The 18,095-nt window shown below is 43.4% G+C and overlaps 1 long non-coding RNA gene and 1 other non-coding gene across 2 annotated transcripts in view; both read left to right on the forward strand.

Moving 5' to 3' along the window:
• The first annotated feature begins 2,435 nt into the window (after positions 1 to 2,435).
• The window catches only part of LOC132343760 (uncharacterized), a 59,872-nt gene continuing 44,212 nt past the window's right edge, over positions 2,436 to 18,095 (forward strand). Inside the window, exons 1-2 of the long non-coding RNA XR_009492700.1 lie at positions 2,436 to 2,634; positions 4,942 to 5,220. This is a non-coding gene — a long non-coding RNA (uncharacterized lncRNA). The remainder of the gene's footprint in view (positions 2,635 to 4,941; positions 5,221 to 18,095) is intronic.
• MIR187 (microRNA mir-187) lies at positions 5,065 to 5,173 on the forward strand. The gene has a single exon (NR_031180.1). It is a non-coding gene; the product is annotated as a microRNA mir-187 (primary transcript).

Here is an 18,095-nt window from a genome sequence, read left to right on the forward strand (position 1 = left end):
TTGCTAGAGTTGGTCAGGACCCTAAGATTGTGCCTAGCACCCAGTAGGAGCACAGCAAATGCAAGATGTTTATAACCGTGGTTCCTATGAAAGACCAAGCTCAAATCAGACCTTCCTTTATTGGGTCATTCACTTGGCCGAGTATGCCGAGCCCTACTATGTGCAGGAGCCAGGCACGTCTGTGGCTGTCCGCCTCCGTGCTCTTCCCCTTCTCCGAACTTCTCTTGCTCTCCTCTGTTTTCCTCACCAGCAAGTTCTTCCCTCCAGAGGTGGGAGGGAGTAGAGGTTCCCCTGCTGGGTGGGGTCTGGACTGACCACCAGCAAGGAGAGGGTTGAGGGCTGCCTTTGTGGGGAGTAAGCCATGAAGTCTAAACGTATCACCAGGCATGGAGCAGCATCGCTGGTGCATATGGCAGCAACAGCAGGTACTGCATCGGGAAAAGGGGAGGGGGGTGGGGGGAGGCCTGGGGAAGCCTGGTCTCGGTCTGTGCCAGGCACAAGTTCTTTACCATCGCACCTCATGCCTGTCGTGACCTTCCAGTGAATGCGGCCCTATCATCCTGACTTTAAAGATGGAGAAACTTGTTTTTACAAGGACTGTGTAATGTTGCCCAGGTTACACAGGTTGTAAGCTGGATTTGAACCCAGAACATCCTGGCTCCAAAGCTCAGGCCCTGGCCCAGCCCACACTCTTAACCTCTTTACTGTCCCCTAAAGACAGATAACAACCTGACCACCATGGCCTGAACGGGTGCGCGGTTCACCGCCTCACTTCAGGTGCTTAGCACAGGGTCAGGCACACACTAGTGAGGGTGTTAGTCCCTCAGTCATGTCTGGATCTCTGTGACCCCATTGACTGCAGCCCACCAGGCTTCTCTGTCCATGGAGCTCTCCAGGCAAGAATACTGGAGTAGGTAGCCATTTCCTTAAAAGCTCATAAAGTGTTTGTAAAATGAATATGTAAGAATGCATAATTTCTTTGCATCAATGTCATGTTTTATTGTTAGTGCTCAGATTTCAGGGGTAACAAACATGATCCTATCCTGCATTGCTGTAAAAATGACCCTGTGCAAAGGCCAGGACAGGTTTATAGCCCCATTTTGCAGAGAAGGAAACTGAGGCTTAGGAAGTTTAAGTGAGTTGCCTGAAGTCCCAGAGTAAGGGCATCACGATGTAGAATTCAAAAGCCTTTTTTTTTCCTTTCTTTTTTTACTTTAGCTCAATACCCCTTCTCCACGGCTGTGCTTCTTCCTCTAGTAATGAGGTAGAAGCCAAAGTGCGGTCTTTCTTTCCTCATTAACATTCTTTCCAAAACAGGCGCCAGTGGGCCCATCCTATAAAATGCCATAAAGCAGACTCGTGTGGTCTTCGTGCTGCTCTGGAAGCATCTGTGAGTTGTGCTCTGGAGGCAAGGGGAGAAAATGTATTAGGTTCTCTAATATGATAATAATATAAAAGAAATTTATGGTGCCCCAGAGGGAGAGAATTACAAATGGATGAAAGGTGACTATTTAATGTAGAGGCTTTATTTTAAAGGGGTATGAAAATAAATAGAAGAAAATAGAGCGCAAGTAGAACCTGCAGAAAATGGAAAGCGGATTGGCCTTGTTTCACGGCACTCCTGCCGCAGCCCACCTCCCTGCGTAATGATGGCCATTTTTAACATTTCCGACTTCATCATTTTTCAAGTAGCTCCACCGTCTCTTGCATATTTGCCAGTCCTCAAGCGATTTCTAGGACTCCAGTAGTGTGTTTGGCCTGTCTTTCCTTCCCTCACTTCACCACCTCCTTTAAGGTTCTTCCTGAAGTCAGACCCTGGGCCGGGCTTGGGGATGGGAACTTGTGCACCTCTGAGTCCATGATGCCATGACATCTGCGTGACCAGCTGGGGGCGCTCTGTGGGCAGGAGCCATGTCCCAGGAAGCCAGGAGGTTGCAGATCCTCACTTCACACACCCAGGTCTCTGGTTGCCACCCTATCCCCTTCTGTTTCCCCTCCCTCACCTCCGGGCAGGTTGTTCTGAACTCTGCCGGGGGATACACAGGGACCTGCACCCCAGAGGCAAAGCCAGGGTGGGGTTCTGCCCACCACCCTCTTGTTGCAGGCCTTAGTCTGCCCTGCTTGACCCATCCAAGCCCTGCCCTGGAGGGAAGCTGCCAGGACGCTCTGAACAGGCATGTCAGCCCTGAACTCCAGCTGCACTTCACCAACACCTCGCAGGATGTAAACTCTGCTCAGGTTTCCCCGAGTCCTGCTTCACTCCAGACTTCACTGTCCTCAGGAGGCCACTAACCTTCCACCTACAACGGTCTCCCTGTCCCTGGCTCAGATGGTAAAGAACCCACCTGCAAAAGTGGGAGACCCAGGTTCGATCCCTGGGTTGGGAAGATCCCCTGGAGAAGGGAATGGCGACCCACTCCAGTGTTCTTGCTTGGAAAATTCCATGGACAGAAGAGTCTGGTGGGCTACAGTCCATGAGGTCACAAAGAGTCAGACATGACTGAGCAACTAACTCTTTCACAACAGTGTCCACCTGCTACAGCCGCTCTTTGATCAAACTAAAGCATCTTTTCTCCTTTATTCTCTGTCTGCTGCCCTCCCAGCCTGCTGGTTTCAGGGTCTCCCGTCCTGCAGGTGGGCTCTGGGGGTTTTGAGTTTTGCTCTCAGCTTTTTTGACTCCCGTTCTGTCTTCACTCTGACCTCTCATTGACGCAGACAAGCCAGGTAGCCCCATCTCAGCATGGGCTTGGAGGAGACGATGGTTCCCTCCAGGGCTGTGAGGGGTTGGGTGGGGATGGAAGGGCCCAGGCAGTGAGGAGACAGGAGGCTGGTCTTGTCTTCATCTTCCTGCAACATCGCCCGTCTCCACTATTCAGGCCTCCCTTCTCCCTCTGCCTGGACTCGCCTTCCAGCCTGGCAGTGCCTGGAGGTTCCCACAGGCCCGTCTCCTGTGGTGGTCCCCATTCTCCCCTGACCAGGGTGGGGCCCCTGTCCCTCTGTTGTTCCAGCTGAGCCCCCACGTGAGACAGATGGGGGTGGAAGGCCTGGCTCAGGGCACCTGGAGGATGTGCCAGGGGGCAGGTGCAGGGGCTCCTGTGGACTGAGGCTCTGCCTCTGCTTGGCCCACACTTTTACTGGCTGGTTCGTGGGGACCAGCTCTCCTAGCATCCTGCAAACAGGCAGGGTGTGGCTGCAGCCTCCAGGTCTGTTTCGCAGGGTCACACAGAGTGGCCTCACCCCCAGCCACTGTCTGGCAGGGCTGGGGCTTGACCTCCCCACGCCATTGCCTCATCACGGGGCTTTCGCTTCAGGGCTCGGCCTGCCTCCATGTCCCTTGGTTTCTCAAAATATACCGTAGGGTGCCACACATGCGCACAGTCAGACGTGCTGACAAGCACTGGGAAACCTTCACTTTCTTAAAACAGAACTCAACGCAAACACACTTCTGCTGTTTTTCAAAAGCCGGATCATCGCGTACAGAATTTCCATTTCTTCTGAGTTCAGTTCGAGCCTGGCTGCTGGGGGACACGGCTGACATGGGGTGTCTGGACTCTCTGGGGTGGGGGAGCTTCTCCCAATAGCGGGCATCAGGCAAGGCCTGGGCCCCCTGACAGGTCTCTTTTCTCAGAGGTCCTGTCCTGGGCCCCGAGAACATAGCAAAGTCTTAAAAGGTGAATGATTCCAGGAGATACAGGACAGAAAAGTGAAAGGAGTCTGGGGAAAATCTTATTTGGGGAATGTGTGCTCTGCGTGCACACACACTTAAAGACAATGGTGAGAATTCAGGTCACTGGAAAGAGCCCTTGTGAATTTTTTAGGTCCTTTAGGCAGGAAAAGGGATTTTTTTTTTTTTTTCATTCAAAATATTCAGTTTTAGGGCTTCCAAGGTAGCTCAGTGGTCAAGAATCCGCTTGCCAATGTGGGAGACCCAAGTTCGATCCTTGGGTCAGGAAGATCCCCAGGGGGAGGAAATGGCAATCTACTCCAATATTCTTGTTTGGGAAATCCCATAGACAGAGGAGCCTGGCAGGCTACAGTCCATGGGGTTGCAGAGTCGGACATGACTTAGTGACTAAACAACAACAATTCAGTTTTAAGTTTCTGTGTAAAATGTGGACATAATATTGTTATTTCTCTTCCTCCTAATTGGTGAATCTGTGGGATTCTTGTCTTTCACTGAGAGAAAACCATGTCTTATCGAATTTCTGCAGTTTTACTTAACATCTAAACTGTGTTAAAGCCTGTTGCCTTCTTGAACAAGGCTGATGGTCTGCATTATTGGAGCAGAAGTAGAATGAGCAAAGCCTCAGTTTATTCTCATGTCAATCCACGATTTCCGCGAAGAGTTTAGCCGACAGGGGCTCTGGAGGAGAAATTTCAATAGGTCACCTTTGGAGAAATTGAACTTGGGCCCTTTTAAAAAAATTCTGGACAGACCTCATTTTATTTTGTAAGAAAACCTAGAAATGACTCACCAAAAAGAATCCACATAAAAATGATATGTAGGAGTTTTTGAATAAAAATAAGCCATAAATAAGTAATAAATCCTTGATAGGCCCATTGAAAATGGATAGCAATAATGTTGTGTTTACTGCCTCACTCCCAAAGCACAGATATTTATTATAATTCAGGGCAATTCATTGTACTTGTCTGGCATTTATAAAATTCTCATCATAGTATTAGAGTAAGAACCCATTTCCTAGGAAGTATTGTTGTAATAAACTGTAATTAGTGGGTTGTAAACAGCCGTAATTCATTTTTGGAAGGAAAAGGCATGTGGACAGCTAAATATTTGTGAGCCGGTCTGCTCGCTGGAGCATTTCCATCAGCTGGACGCGCACCTGGAGCGCGGGGCTCCTGTAGGCCGCAGCCGGACTCCTCAGCTCCAGGCTGCCTTTCACGGAGACCACTGGTTTTTCCACTCGTTTTCTACTTCCACAGAGGACAGTCCCAGCGCTCCATCTCGATGCAGCCTCTGTTGTTATACAGCGTGCTCGTCCGGATAGCCAGCGAGAGGCACTCTTGGCGGCCCACCTGGAAGAGGAAGCGGGGCAGGTGCCCGCCGGCCGGGCTCCCCACGACACGGTGTGAGACCTCGGGCTACAACACGGGACCCGGGCGCTGCTCCGACCCCTCGTGTCTTGTGTTGCAGCCGGAGGGACGCAAGTCCGCAGCAGAGCCTGCTCCCCGCCTGCGCGGGACTCGGCAGCGGGAAGGAAGGTGGGTGTGAGCTCTATAGGGTGGCCTGGGGGCAGCCCCTGCTCCGACCCCTTCTCGGTCCGCGATCAGTCTCGGTGCAGGGCTTCGTTCACCTCCAGTCCGCGTTGGGTCCCTCGTACCGGTTGCCTGGGGCGCGCAGCCTGCTTTGAGCTGGGCTTTGAGGCCGCTCTCTGTTCCTCACACGCAGTGCCCCCAACCCAGCTCAGGTGACCACAGTGAGGCTTGAAGGGCCTCAAGAAAGTTTCTCCCCCAACGTCTCTCGCATTGGTGGGAAAACCCACCGTTAAACCCGCGTTCCTGCTGGTGGAAACAGACATTGCTTTTTTAGTTGTTTCTTAAATGTATTTTCCTGCAAGGTGGTAGATTAAACCATTGCAGGCATCAGCTGGGTTTCATTGGCTACATTCTTCTCCAACATGGCAGGGAATGGAATCTGATGGTGAATTTCCATAGGGAAAAAGCTCCAACAGAGGACCCTCCAACTGGAGGTGGGAGGCATCAAAGGCAAGCGCCTTCACCATCTCAGCACAGGCTGGAGCTGTGGACACGGGTCCAGAGAGCTGTAAGCTGGGGTCTGTGGGTCACATTTCTGCAGTGCACTGCCCCCACCCCCCAAGTAGTGGCTTTCAGCCAGATCTGATCAACCCCCCCCGCCCCCCCCCACAACTGGGTGTGTTTCTTCCACAGCCACCCAGTCCTCAGTACAAATCATCTGTTCATTCCTTCACTTTTTTGCTGGCCTCATGGTGCTCATAAAGCCACCTATTTTAGAAGGAACTTACTAGGTTTTAAATGTAATCGGTTCAGCATTTTTCCTTCTCTTGACTGATTTGGAGGGCAGTGGAATAAAGTGAGAGACTCTATTTAAATGAACTGAAGGGGAAACCAGGTGGCTGAGAAGGTTGAGATGAAATGGTGGTTTTCAGCTGGTCCTGGAATTCTTCCCAGGCAATGCGTTTATTTAGGAAAATACCTTGGGATGGAAAGTGGTTTGGCCAGACATCAAGGAATCAGTAGAAACACTTAGATTGCCTTGTATTAGAAATGAACAATTCTTTGGAGGTGGGAAGAACAGGAAAGGAAGGAGAAGCAAAGAGAATAGGTCACATGGTGGAGGGTTTATTGTGCAATCTGAAGCAGTTTGCGTGGCTGAAGAAGAACCTCAGCCTGTATCCCCTGGTGTTCACTAATGTCTGTTACACCCACAAAGGCCTCATCTGAATGGGGTTCTGTTAGTTTCTTGGTTTTGTTGGAACTTGGCGGAAGGGGCCGGGTTTCATATTCATGGCACATGTGAGGTGGACTGATGATTTGTAAACTGAGCTAATTTAGGACAGATGTTAATTTGGAGAGGCATGCTCATGATTCAAGAAATTTAAGAAGTCTTGGTGGGGAGGAATGGTGGTTAGCTTTATGTGTTAACTTGGCTGAGCAGCAGTGACCAGGTATTTGGTCAAATTCTATATGTTTCTGTGAAAGAGTCTTTGTTGGATGAGATTAACATTTAAATGCTTGGACTTCAAACCAGTAAACCTTCCAGGGTGAGTCAGCCTCATCCATTCCTTGAAGCCTTACTGGAACAAAGACTGACTTCCTTTGAGCTAGAAGAAATTCTCCCAGCAGACTGCGTTTGGAGTTGAATGACAGCTCTTCCCCTAGTCTTCAGTTTGCTAGCCTACCCTGCAGATTTGAAATTTGTTATGCCTGTACAATCACATGTGCCAATTAAAAAAGAAATCTCTCTGTCTATATATATGTATGTATACACATCCTATTGGTTTTCTTTCTCTGGAGACCCTAACACAGGAGAGGATATCAGATTTCCATAGATAGCGGATGAGGGTCTGAGACAATCTTATCTAGATTATTTGAGACAGGAAGACTCTGCTGATGTAGAGGTGAAGACTTATTTTTTTTCTTAAATTGATTTCCAGTTTAATTCCATTGTGGTCAGAGAACATATTTGGTATGATTGCAATGCTTGAAATTTATTGACTTGTTTAATGGCCCGATAAATAGTCTGTATTGGTGAATATTCCATGTGCACTTGAAAAAAAATGTTTTCTGCTGTGGTTAGGTGGGGTGTTCTATAAGTGTCAATTAAGAAATCTTTGTGGATGGTGTTTTTTCATATTTTTTATGCTTATTAATATTTCTGTCTGCTTCTCCTAAAGATTACTGAGAGATGTGTTGAATACCCAAGTAAGATGAAAGATTTGTTTGGTTCTGTCATTTTCTGTTTTAGCTATTTGTATGTGAAAACTTGTTGTTGGGTGCATATATTTAGGCTTGTCATGTCCTGTAAAACGGATCCTTTTATCATTATGAAGTATTCCTCTTTCACTGGTGATTATCCTTGTCTTGAAGTCTACTTTGTTATTAACATAGCTGCACCTACTTTATTCTGATTAGCATTTGTGTAGCATGTATCTTTCAACCTGTGTCTACTTATATTTAATGTGTAACTCTTATAAAATGTATTTGACTCTTTTATTAAAAAATACAAATGATCTTCTATTGGAGTGTCTAGTTCATTTACAGTTACTCTAATTACTCATATGGTTGGTTTAACCATTTTGTTCCTATTTTCTATTTGTCCCATCTGTTCTTTGTTTCTTGTTTCATGCTTTCTCTTGAATTAATCAAGCTCATTCTGGTGTTCCATTTTGTCTCTTTTATTTGCTTTTTAGCTATACTTCTTGGCAGATAGTTAATTTAGTGCCTGTTCAAGGGGTTATAGTATGAAGCCTTGCTGCTGCTGCTGCTGCTAAGTCGCTTCAGTCGTGTCCGACTCTGTGCAACCCCATAGACGGCAGCCCACCAGGCTCCCCTGTCCCTGGGATTCTCCAGGCAAGAACACTGGAGTGGGTTGCCATTCTCCAATGCATGAAAGTGAAAAGTGCAAATGAAGTTGCTCAGTCGTGTCTGACTCTTCGAGACCCCATGGACTGCAGCCTACCAGGCTCCCCAATCCATGGGATTTTCCAGGCAAGAGTACTGGAGTGGGGTGCCATTGCCTTCTCCGAGTATGAAGCCTTAAGTTATGACAATTGATCTTGAATTCAGTCATACCACTATACAAACAATATAAGAATCTTACAATTGTATTTAACTTTGTTTCTTATTTAGTGCTATTTTGGTTGTATATTTTACTTATATATTTGTTATAAACCCCTCCATACATTGTTACTGCTTTTACTTTAAATAGTCGTTAGTTTTCCAAAATCTTTCACTTTTGAAATAGTTACAGACTCACAGGAAGTTGCAGAAGTAGTAGAATCCTGTGTATCCTTGACCCATATTCCTTCAGCGGTGACACATTACCTATATGTGATATAGACACCAGGAAATTGATACTGGTACCGTACTGTTAACTTTGCCTAGTTCAGATTTTACCAGTTTTCAATAATGAGTTTGTATGTATGTGTATGTATGTTTCTATGCCGTTTTACCATACATATAGATTTGTGTTACTATATAATCAAGGTATAAAGCTGCTCCATCAATACCGAGGAATTCCCTTCTGCTACCCCTTTCGTAGTCATGCTCCCCCTCTCCATTCTCTGTTGTCTGGCAACCAGTAATTTGTTCTCCATTTCTGTAGTATTGACATTTTAAGAATGTTGTATAAATGGGGTCATACAGTATGTAATCTTTTTCGTTTGGCTTTTTCCACTCAGAAGAATGCCTCTGAGAGCCATACAATATGCATCATATATCAGTAGTCTACTCCTTTTTATTGCTGAGTAGTATTTCATTTCACCATAGTTTGTTTCTCTATGTACACACTGAAGGACTTTTGGGCTGTTTCCATATTTTGGCTATTTTGAATAAAACTGTTATGAACATTCGTATACAGGTTTTTGTGTGGGCATAAATTTTCATTTCTCTGGAGTAAATGTCCAAGTGTGTGAGTACTGGGTCAAATAATAAGAATATATTCAGTTTTATAAGAAATTGCCAAACTGTTTTCCAGATTGGTTGTCCCATTTCACATTCCCACTAGCCTTGTATGAGAGATTCAGTTTCTTCACAACCTCACAGCACTTATTATTTTTATTTTAGTCATCCTAATAGATTTGTCATGATGTTTCATTGTGGTTTTAATTTGCATTGCTCTAATGGCTAATGATGTTAAACAACGTTTTAATGTTTGTTTTCCATCCATAAATCTTTTCAGTGAAATTTTTGTTAATGTCTCTTGCTCATTTTTCTCATTGGATTGTTTACTTTACTACTGTTGGGTTTGTGAATTTTTTGTATGTTCTAGATACAAGTCCTTACATAGTTTGCAAATATTTCCTTCCAGTCTGGGTCTTGCCTTGTCATCCTCTTGCAGCTCAGTTGGTAGAGAATCCATCTGCAATGCAGGAGACCCTGGTTCAATTCCTGGCTCGGGAAGATCTCCTGGAGTAGGGGGATAGGCTATTCACTCTAGTATTCTTGGGTTTCCCTTGTGGCTCAGCTTGTAAAGAATCCACCTGCAATGTGGGAGACCTGGGTTTGATCCCTGGGTTGGGAAGATCCTCTGGAGAAGGGAAGACTACCCACTCCAGTATACCGACCTAGAGAATTCCATGGACTGTATGGTTCACGGGGTCGCAAAGAGTCAGAAACGACTGAGCAACTTTCACTTTTCATGGTCTTTTATAGAGCAAAAAAGTTTTTAATTTTGATGAAGTTTAATTTATTAATTTGTTCTTTTAGGAATTATACTTTTGATGTCATGACTAATCACTAGTGATGCTGAATTTAGCACTAGATTCCAAAGAGTTTCTCCTATGTTTTCTTCCAAAAATCTTACAGTTTTACCTTTAAACCTATGGCTCATTATCAATAATTAGGTGTGAGGTTTTGATCAAGGTTTTTTGTTTTGTTTTGCCATTTGCTCCAGCACCATTTGCTGTCTAGACTATCCTTTCTCCATTGAATTGCATTTCGACTTGGGTCAGAAAATGATGGGCATGTTTGTACAAGTCTATTTCTGGGTTCTTTCTTCTGTGTCATCAATCTTTGTGTTCATTCCTCCAGCAGTACCACACTGTCTTCGTTACTGTAGCCATATAGTAAGTTTAAAAATTCCTCCCAGTGTATTCTTCTTGTCAAAACTGTTCTGGTTTTTCTAGGTCCTTTCCTTGTCCATATACATTTTAGAATAAGATTGTCTTCCTTTGTTTTTAAAAGAGAAACACTTAAAATAGTCTTTTATGTTTACCATATCTTTACCATTTCCAGGACTACTTCTTACAGGTCTAGGTCTTTATAGGATCATTTGCTTTTAGCATTTTTTTTTTTTTACAGTGTAGTTCTGTTGGGATAAATTTTAGTTTTGTCTGAAAATCTCTGTGGGTTTCCCAGGTGGCTCAGTGGTAAAGAATCTGGCTGCTAATGCAGGAGATGCAAGTTCAGTCCCTGAGTTGGGTAGATCCTCTGGAGGAGGAAGTGCCAACCCACTCCAGAATTCTTGCCTGGAAAATCCCATGGACAGAGGAGCCTGATGGGATACAGTTCATGGACTTACAAAGAGCTGGACATGACTTAGTGACTGAGCACACGCAGACACACAAATGTCTCTGATTTCTTTTCATTTTTGAAGGATATTTGAACTGGGTATAGTGTTCTAAATCAACTAATATTTTCTCTTAGCACTTTGACGATGTTCTACTGCCTGGTGGTTTCATAGCTTCTGATGAGAAGTTAGTCGTTATTGATATTGTTCCCCTGAATGTAATACGCCCCCCTCCCCACACTGACTGTTTTAAGACGTTTCTCTTTCTCTTTGGTTTTCTGAAGTTTGACTGTAATGTGCCTCATCCTGTTTGGGATTCATTTAGATTCTCATACGTAGATTGTCATATTTCATTCATTTTTGAAAAATTTCATTTACTATCTCTAAATGTATTTCCTCCCCATTCTTTTTCTGGGCCTCCATACATATATATTGGACTGATAGTGTCCCCAGATGTTCTTGCTTCTTATAATTATTATTGTCTCTATGTAGTTCATTTTGGATCCTTTGTATTGACCTATCTTTGGTTTCACTGGTCAGTTCTTCTTCTGTGTCCAGTCTTCAGCTAAACTCTCCAATGAATTCTTTATCAAGATATTGGATTTTCAAATTCTATAAAGAATTATTTGGTTCTTGTTAAGAGTTTCTCTTTCTCTTTTGGAATTTGCCATCTGTTCACCTATCTTATATATTTTTCTCTTAATTTGTTAACATTTTATAGTAGTTATTTTTAAGATCACTATTTGGTAATATGAGTATCTGAGTCATTCATTTGTCTGCTTACTGTTTTCCCTCTTGATTATGGATCACATTTTCTAGTAATTTTTTCTGAATGCTGAACGTTGTAAATGAGCCATTGTAAAGACTCTGGGCTGTATTGTCTTTACCTGAAGATTGTTAAGTTTTATTCTGTCAAGCAGTTAAATTACTTGCAGAGTCAGATATTCTTGATCTTATAGCTGCTTGGTGTTAGAAAAATATATATCTATTCTTATTTTGGGAAAGAGTAGAGTAATTCCTCAGGACCAAGAAAGAATGCCTGTTTTAGGGTCTAAGAGCTCATATGGATGTAGTTGAAAAATGATGTAGACACAGGTTTCCGTGAATTTATTGAAAGAGAATCTCTTAAGATTCTAGTCTAATTCCAGTCATTTTAGGTATCAATATTCTGGTTAGAGGTCTGAAATCTTGACCTGTTCTGAAACACATCTCATTAGTCACTTCAAGGGATTCTCAACATAATTCTTAAATCTTTGTATCACAGGTCCTTATTACACATAAGAAAAGCTTGTATTACAAGCTATCTCATATAACAAATGAGAAAAGCTTGCAAATAAGTTATCCACAAAGATGTTTGTTGCACCATTATTTATAATACCAATAAAAGGGAAAATAACCCAAATGACTGTCAGACATGATCAATTAAATGATTTAACCATAAATTCTATACCACAGAATGCTGTACAAATAATATATCTAGATTTAAGGGCAAAGGAAATGTGTCCATTCTATATTACATGAGAAAAGTTTACTAAACAGAGTATGTAATATGATCCATTGCCCATTAACAAAATATTGGAATGTATAGAAAAAAGTATGCATATATACACATAGTTTTTAATTTTTAATTTTATTGTTTAAGTTAATTTATTTTAATTGGAGGATAATTACAATATTGTGATGTTTTGTCATATATCGACATGAATCAGCCATGGGTGCACATGTGTCCCCCCATCCTGAACACCCTTCCCACCTCCCTCCCCACCCCATCCCTCTGGGTTATCCCATAGCACCAGCTTTGAGTGCCCTGCTTCATGCATCAAACTTGCACTGATCATCTATTTTACATATGGTAATATACATGTTGGAGAAGGCAATGGCACCCCACTCCAGTACTCTTGCCTGGAAAATCCCATGGATGGAGAAGCCTGGTAGGCTGCAACCATGGGGTCGAGAAGAGTCGGACACACCTGAGCAACTTGACTTTCACTTTTCACTTTCATGCATTGGAGAAGGAAATGGCAACCCACTCCAGTGTTCTTGCCTGGAGAATCCCAGGGACGGGGGAGCCTGGTGGGCTGCCACACGACTGAAGTGACTTAGCAGCAGCAATATACATGTTTCAATGCTGTTCTCTCAAATCATCCCACCCTTGCCTTCTCCCACAAAGTCCAAAAGTCTGTTCTTTACATCTGTGTCTTTTTTGCTGCCTTACATATAGGATTGTCATTACCATTTTTCTAAATTACACACATATGCATTAATACACTATTGGTCTTTCTCTTTCTGACTTACTTCACTCTGTATTTCATCCACCTCATTGGAACTGACTCAAATGTGTTCTCTTTTATAGTTGAGTAATATTCCATTGTGTATATGTAGCACTACTTCCTTATCCATTCGTCTACCGATGGACGTCTAGGTTGCTTCCATGTCCTGGCTATTGTAAACAGTGCTGCAATGAACATTGGGGTACGTGTGTCTCTTTCAGTTCTGGTTTCCTCAGTGTGTATGCCCAGCAGTGGGATTGCTGGGTCGTATGACAGTTCTATTTCCAGTTTTTTAAGGAATCTCCATGCTGTTCTCCATAGTGGCTGTACCAATTTGCATTCCCACTAACAGTATATACACATATTTTTAAGAAAACATCTTATTGTCTTATGTTGTTGTCATTCAGTCGCTAAGTTGTGTCTGACGTTTGTGACCCCGTGGTCTGCAGCATGCAAGGCTTTCCTGTCCTTCATTATCTCCCAGAGTTTGCTCAAATTCAGGTCCGTTGAGTTGATGATGCCATCCAGCCATCTCATCCTCTGTTTCCCCCTTCTCCTGCCCTCAATCTTTCACAGCATTAGGGTCTTTTCAAATGAGTCAACTCTTTGTAACAGGTGGTCAAAGTATTGGAGCTTCAACTTCAGCATCGGTCTTTCCAATGAATATTCAGGACTGATTTCCTTTAGGATCAACTGGTTTGATTTCCTTTCTGTCCGAGGAACTCTCAGGAGTCTTCTCCTGCACCACAACTCGAAAGCATCAATTCTTTGTCACTCAGCCCTCTTTATGGTCCAAGTCTCACATCTGTACATGACTCCTGGAAAAACTATAGCTTTAACTATATGGAGCTTTGTTGGCAAAATGATGTTTCTGCTTTTTAATATGCTGTTTAGGTTCGTCATGGCTTTCCTTCCAAGGAGCAAGCATCGTTTAATTTCGTGGCTGCAGTCACCATCTGCAGTGATTTTAGAGCTGAAGAAAATAAAGACTGTCACTGTTTCCATTGTTTCCCCATCTATTTGCCATGAAGTGATGTGATCAGATGCCATGATCTTAGTTTTTGAATGTTAAGTTTTAAGCCAGCTTTTTCACACTCCTCTTTCACCATCATCAAGAGTCTCTTAATTCCTCTTTGCTTTCTGCCATTAGAATGGTATCATCTGTATATCTGAGGTTATTGATATTTCTTCCGGCAATCTTGATTCCATCTTGTGCTTCATCCAGCCCAGCATTTCACATGATATAGTCTGCGTAGAAATTAAATAAACAGAGTGACAATATACAGCCTTGACGTACTCCTTTCCCAATTTTGAACCAGCCAGTTATTCCATGTCTGGTTCTAACTGTTGCTTCTTGACCTGTATACAGGTTTCTCAGGAGACAGGAAAGGTGATCTGGTATTCCAGTTTCTTTAAGAATTTTCCACATGACCAAAGGCTTTAGTGTAGTCAATGAAGCAGAAGTACATGTTTTTCTGGAACTCTCTTGCCTTTTCGATGATCCAATGGATGTGGGCAATTTGGTCTCTGATTCCTCTGCCTTTTCTAAATCCAGCTTGTACGTATGTAAGTTCTCAGTTCATGTACTGCTGAAGCTTAGCTTGAAGGATTTTGAGCATTACTTTGCTAGCATGTGAGATGAGTGCAATTGTACAATAGTTTGAACATTCTTTGGCATTGCCTTTTTGGGGGATTGGAATGAAAACTCGGAGAGGCAATGGCACCCCACTCCAGTACTCTTGCCTGGAAAACCCCATGGACGGAGGAGCCTGGTAGGCTGCAGTCCATGGGGTCTCGAAGAGTCAGACACGACTGATCGACTTCACTTTCACTTTTCATTTTCCTGCATTGGAGAAGGAAATGGCAACCCACTCCAGTGTTCTTGCCTGGAGAATCCCAGGGACGGAGGAGCCTGGTGGACTGCCGTCTATGGGGTCGCACAGAGTCGGACACGACTGAAGCGACTTAGCAGCAGCAGCAGCAGCAGGAAAGAAAACTGACCTTTTCCAGTCCTGTGGCCATTGCTGAGTTTTCCAAATTTTCTGGCATATTGAGTGCAGCACGTTTACAGCATCATCTTTTAGGATTTGAAATAGCTCAGCCAGAATTCCGTGACCTCCACTAGCTTTGTTGTAGTAATGCTTCCTAAGGTCCACTTGACTTCACACTCCAGGATGTCTGGCTCTATTTAAAATTTTTAACTTTAAATTGTTAATATTTTCATTGAGGATCCCCAAGACCATACATTGTTTAATGATTCATTAATAGGATTCACAGAGCTCAGAAAAGCAGTTATATTCATGGTTACAGTTTATTACAGCAAAAGGATACATATTAAAGTCAGCCAAGCAAAAAAGTGCACAGGATGGAGTCCAGGAAAAACCAGGACAAGCTTCCAATTGTCACCCAGTGAAGTCACAAAGAAAGTGCTTAATTCTGCCAGAAACAAGACGTGACAATGCATGTGCAGTGTTACCAACCAGGGAAGCTCAGAACTGGGTAAGATCACTGAGTCTTGGTGTCGTGGGACACCAAGGCCCTGGGACACATAGGTATGCAGACCCCACATCCCATAATCACACTGTTAGCATAAATGATCTGGTATGGCCCAAGGCTTTAGCCATATAAAGACACTCATATCAGGCAGGCTACTCCAGAGGCTCAACAAACAAACTCTAAGAACTGGGCCAAAGGCAAGTCCTGAAGAGCTTGAGAATATGTGGATTTGAGCAGCCCAAGTCTGCTGACTCCTTTTAAAAGATAATTAATTAATTACTTTGGCTGTGCTGGGATCTTTAGTTGCAGCATGTGGACTCAGCTGTGGCATGTGGAATCTAGTTCTTTGCCCAGGGATTGAACTTGGGCCCTCTGCATTGGGATCTCAGAGTCTTAGCAGTTGGATCACCAGAAAAGTCCCCTGCTGAGTTAACTCATTATTGCATGATACTTATCTCGTTTTCAGTGTTTTGCAATAACCACACATTGCTTTTATCTTCACAAAGTAATTAATTCCATTCTGCAGAAAAGGAAATGCATCAGAAATGTTTGCTCCTGGCCTTCTAATATTGTTTGATGTCACCAAATTCAAACTCATCTGTAACAACCTTTTCAGCTGCCCAAAGAGGCATCTCAATAACTATAGATGAAACATATCATTATAAATAACTTTCCTTGCCAAGAATGATCCGAACTTTACAAATAGTCTCATGAATTTATGCCAGAGAAGACTAGGAGCCAACTCTCTTACTTCATTTAGAAGAAAACCTTATTCCACGGCACCAAATGCTTGGGAAATCACAAACAGCTACATAGGAAGGTGATTGAAAGAAGTATTTGTCTCCCTAGCTACTGGAAACTCATAATTTATAACCATTTAGTTTTGGTGACTGTGTTGTGAATTTAGGGATCAAGGATTTCAGAAGCCTGGCTCACTGAGACTTCATTTGCAGACCATTTTGATCATGGACTCAGATTGGTCATGAGCAAAAATACTCTCTCATCCTTTTCAGTCATTGCCATGTTTTCCTGGCTAGCAAAGAATAGAATAGATGCTTACTGGAGGCAAAATTCTGTGCCAAGCACTTAGCTTACATTCAGCCTTCACAACAACTTTGTAGACTATATGTTAATCATCCCCACTTTATAGAGAAGGAAACTGAGAATCTGTACAAGTCTCAGGACAAGGACAATGGGACAAAAATGAAAGAGAGTTCTTTTTGTTATGATATTCGTTGAAGAAATACCAGTAAAGTCACACATTTCAAAATTCTCACAACCCAGCAGGAGTGGCCACAGCATTTGGAAACTACCTCTTATATCCAACTGTCATGTTTCACCATCACGGAAAGGACAGAAGTATATCAATATTTTAGGATAAAATTTTTTCTATCTCAAATAGAGAAAAATGGCATAATCTAAAGAAAAGTCTTAAAAAAGAGAGAATAGTACTAAGAAATATTCTCTTAGTGCTTGACAAAGTGTGAAGTTGCCAGTGCTTCCTTAACATTTTGAATTTAAATCTGATTGTGAGCTAAGTTTCAAGGGGGTGACAAATTCTGAACAAGTCGATTGAAACTCAGTAAACAGTTGCTCCATCCTACTCCTCAGCAGTTAATTATAGCAAGAACCCTGCTTCCAGGGAAGTGTTGTTATAATAAATTATAATTAGTGGTTTGAAGCAGATACTTTTCCCTTAAAAAAAAAATGTATGTACCAGAGTTAAGAACTTTGTTGGCACCGTACCTTTTGAGTTAGAAAAGAGTTATGGGAGAAAATTGGTTATTCTTTTGGCAGCCAAGAAAACCTGTCAGTCAAGACTCTGAGTCAAGAGCTCCAAATATTCAAAAAGGAGAGAATGAACCTGGTAGAATGTTCAGGTGTGGAAAGGCCCTGGGTGCCTTGGCAAATGTTCTGCCTTGCTTAATACCGAACGCTAATTGATGATCTCTGCTGATTGCTGTTGGTTTTAAAGCTGCCTTCAGATTAGGCTTTCTCTGCTGCAGAAAATGTGGCAGTTAAAAAGTGCTTTAATATCACCGAGAATGGGCCCAGGAGCACCATAGATGGCTCCGTGAGCTCCAAAATAATGACAGATACGGGGCCGTGGAAAGAGCTCAAGGTGGGTAAATGGCTCCGCACACCAAGTTTTAAACAAAGGCTCAGAGCTCAGCAGAGGATAATTTGACAGCCAAGAGCTTCCTCCACGAGGCTCCTCTCTTACCTCCATGCAGGCCACCTTTTCTCCCTTCCTCTTGCCTTTCTTTCCCTTTGCTCTTGGAACTTCCTTCCACTGCTCTCCGGGAGCCCTGGGTTCTACTGTCACTGATGGAAACTTTCTGCAATGCCATCCCCGCAAAGAGCTTGGCCAAATCCGTTTATTTCTAGAGTGATGGGAAATAGGAGTAACCCAAGGGTGGGTAGGGGCTGGGTATTTTGTTGGCTCCCCCCTTCTCTCCCATTCTGCGCCCTCAAAGCACGGCTTCTGACCACTTCTATAGGGTGTATCAGCTGTTGTTGTTACAGCGACTTAGCAGTCACTAAGTTGTGTCCAACTCTTTGCAGCCCCTTGGACTGCAGCACGTGCGTCAGGCCTCTTG

The sequence above is a fragment of the Bos taurus genome, chromosome 24 (genome assembly GCF_002263795.3).
Source record: "Bos taurus isolate L1 Dominette 01449 registration number 42190680 breed Hereford chromosome 24, ARS-UCD2.0, whole genome shotgun sequence".
Classification (NCBI taxonomy): domain Eukaryota; kingdom Metazoa; phylum Chordata; class Mammalia; order Artiodactyla; family Bovidae; genus Bos; species Bos taurus.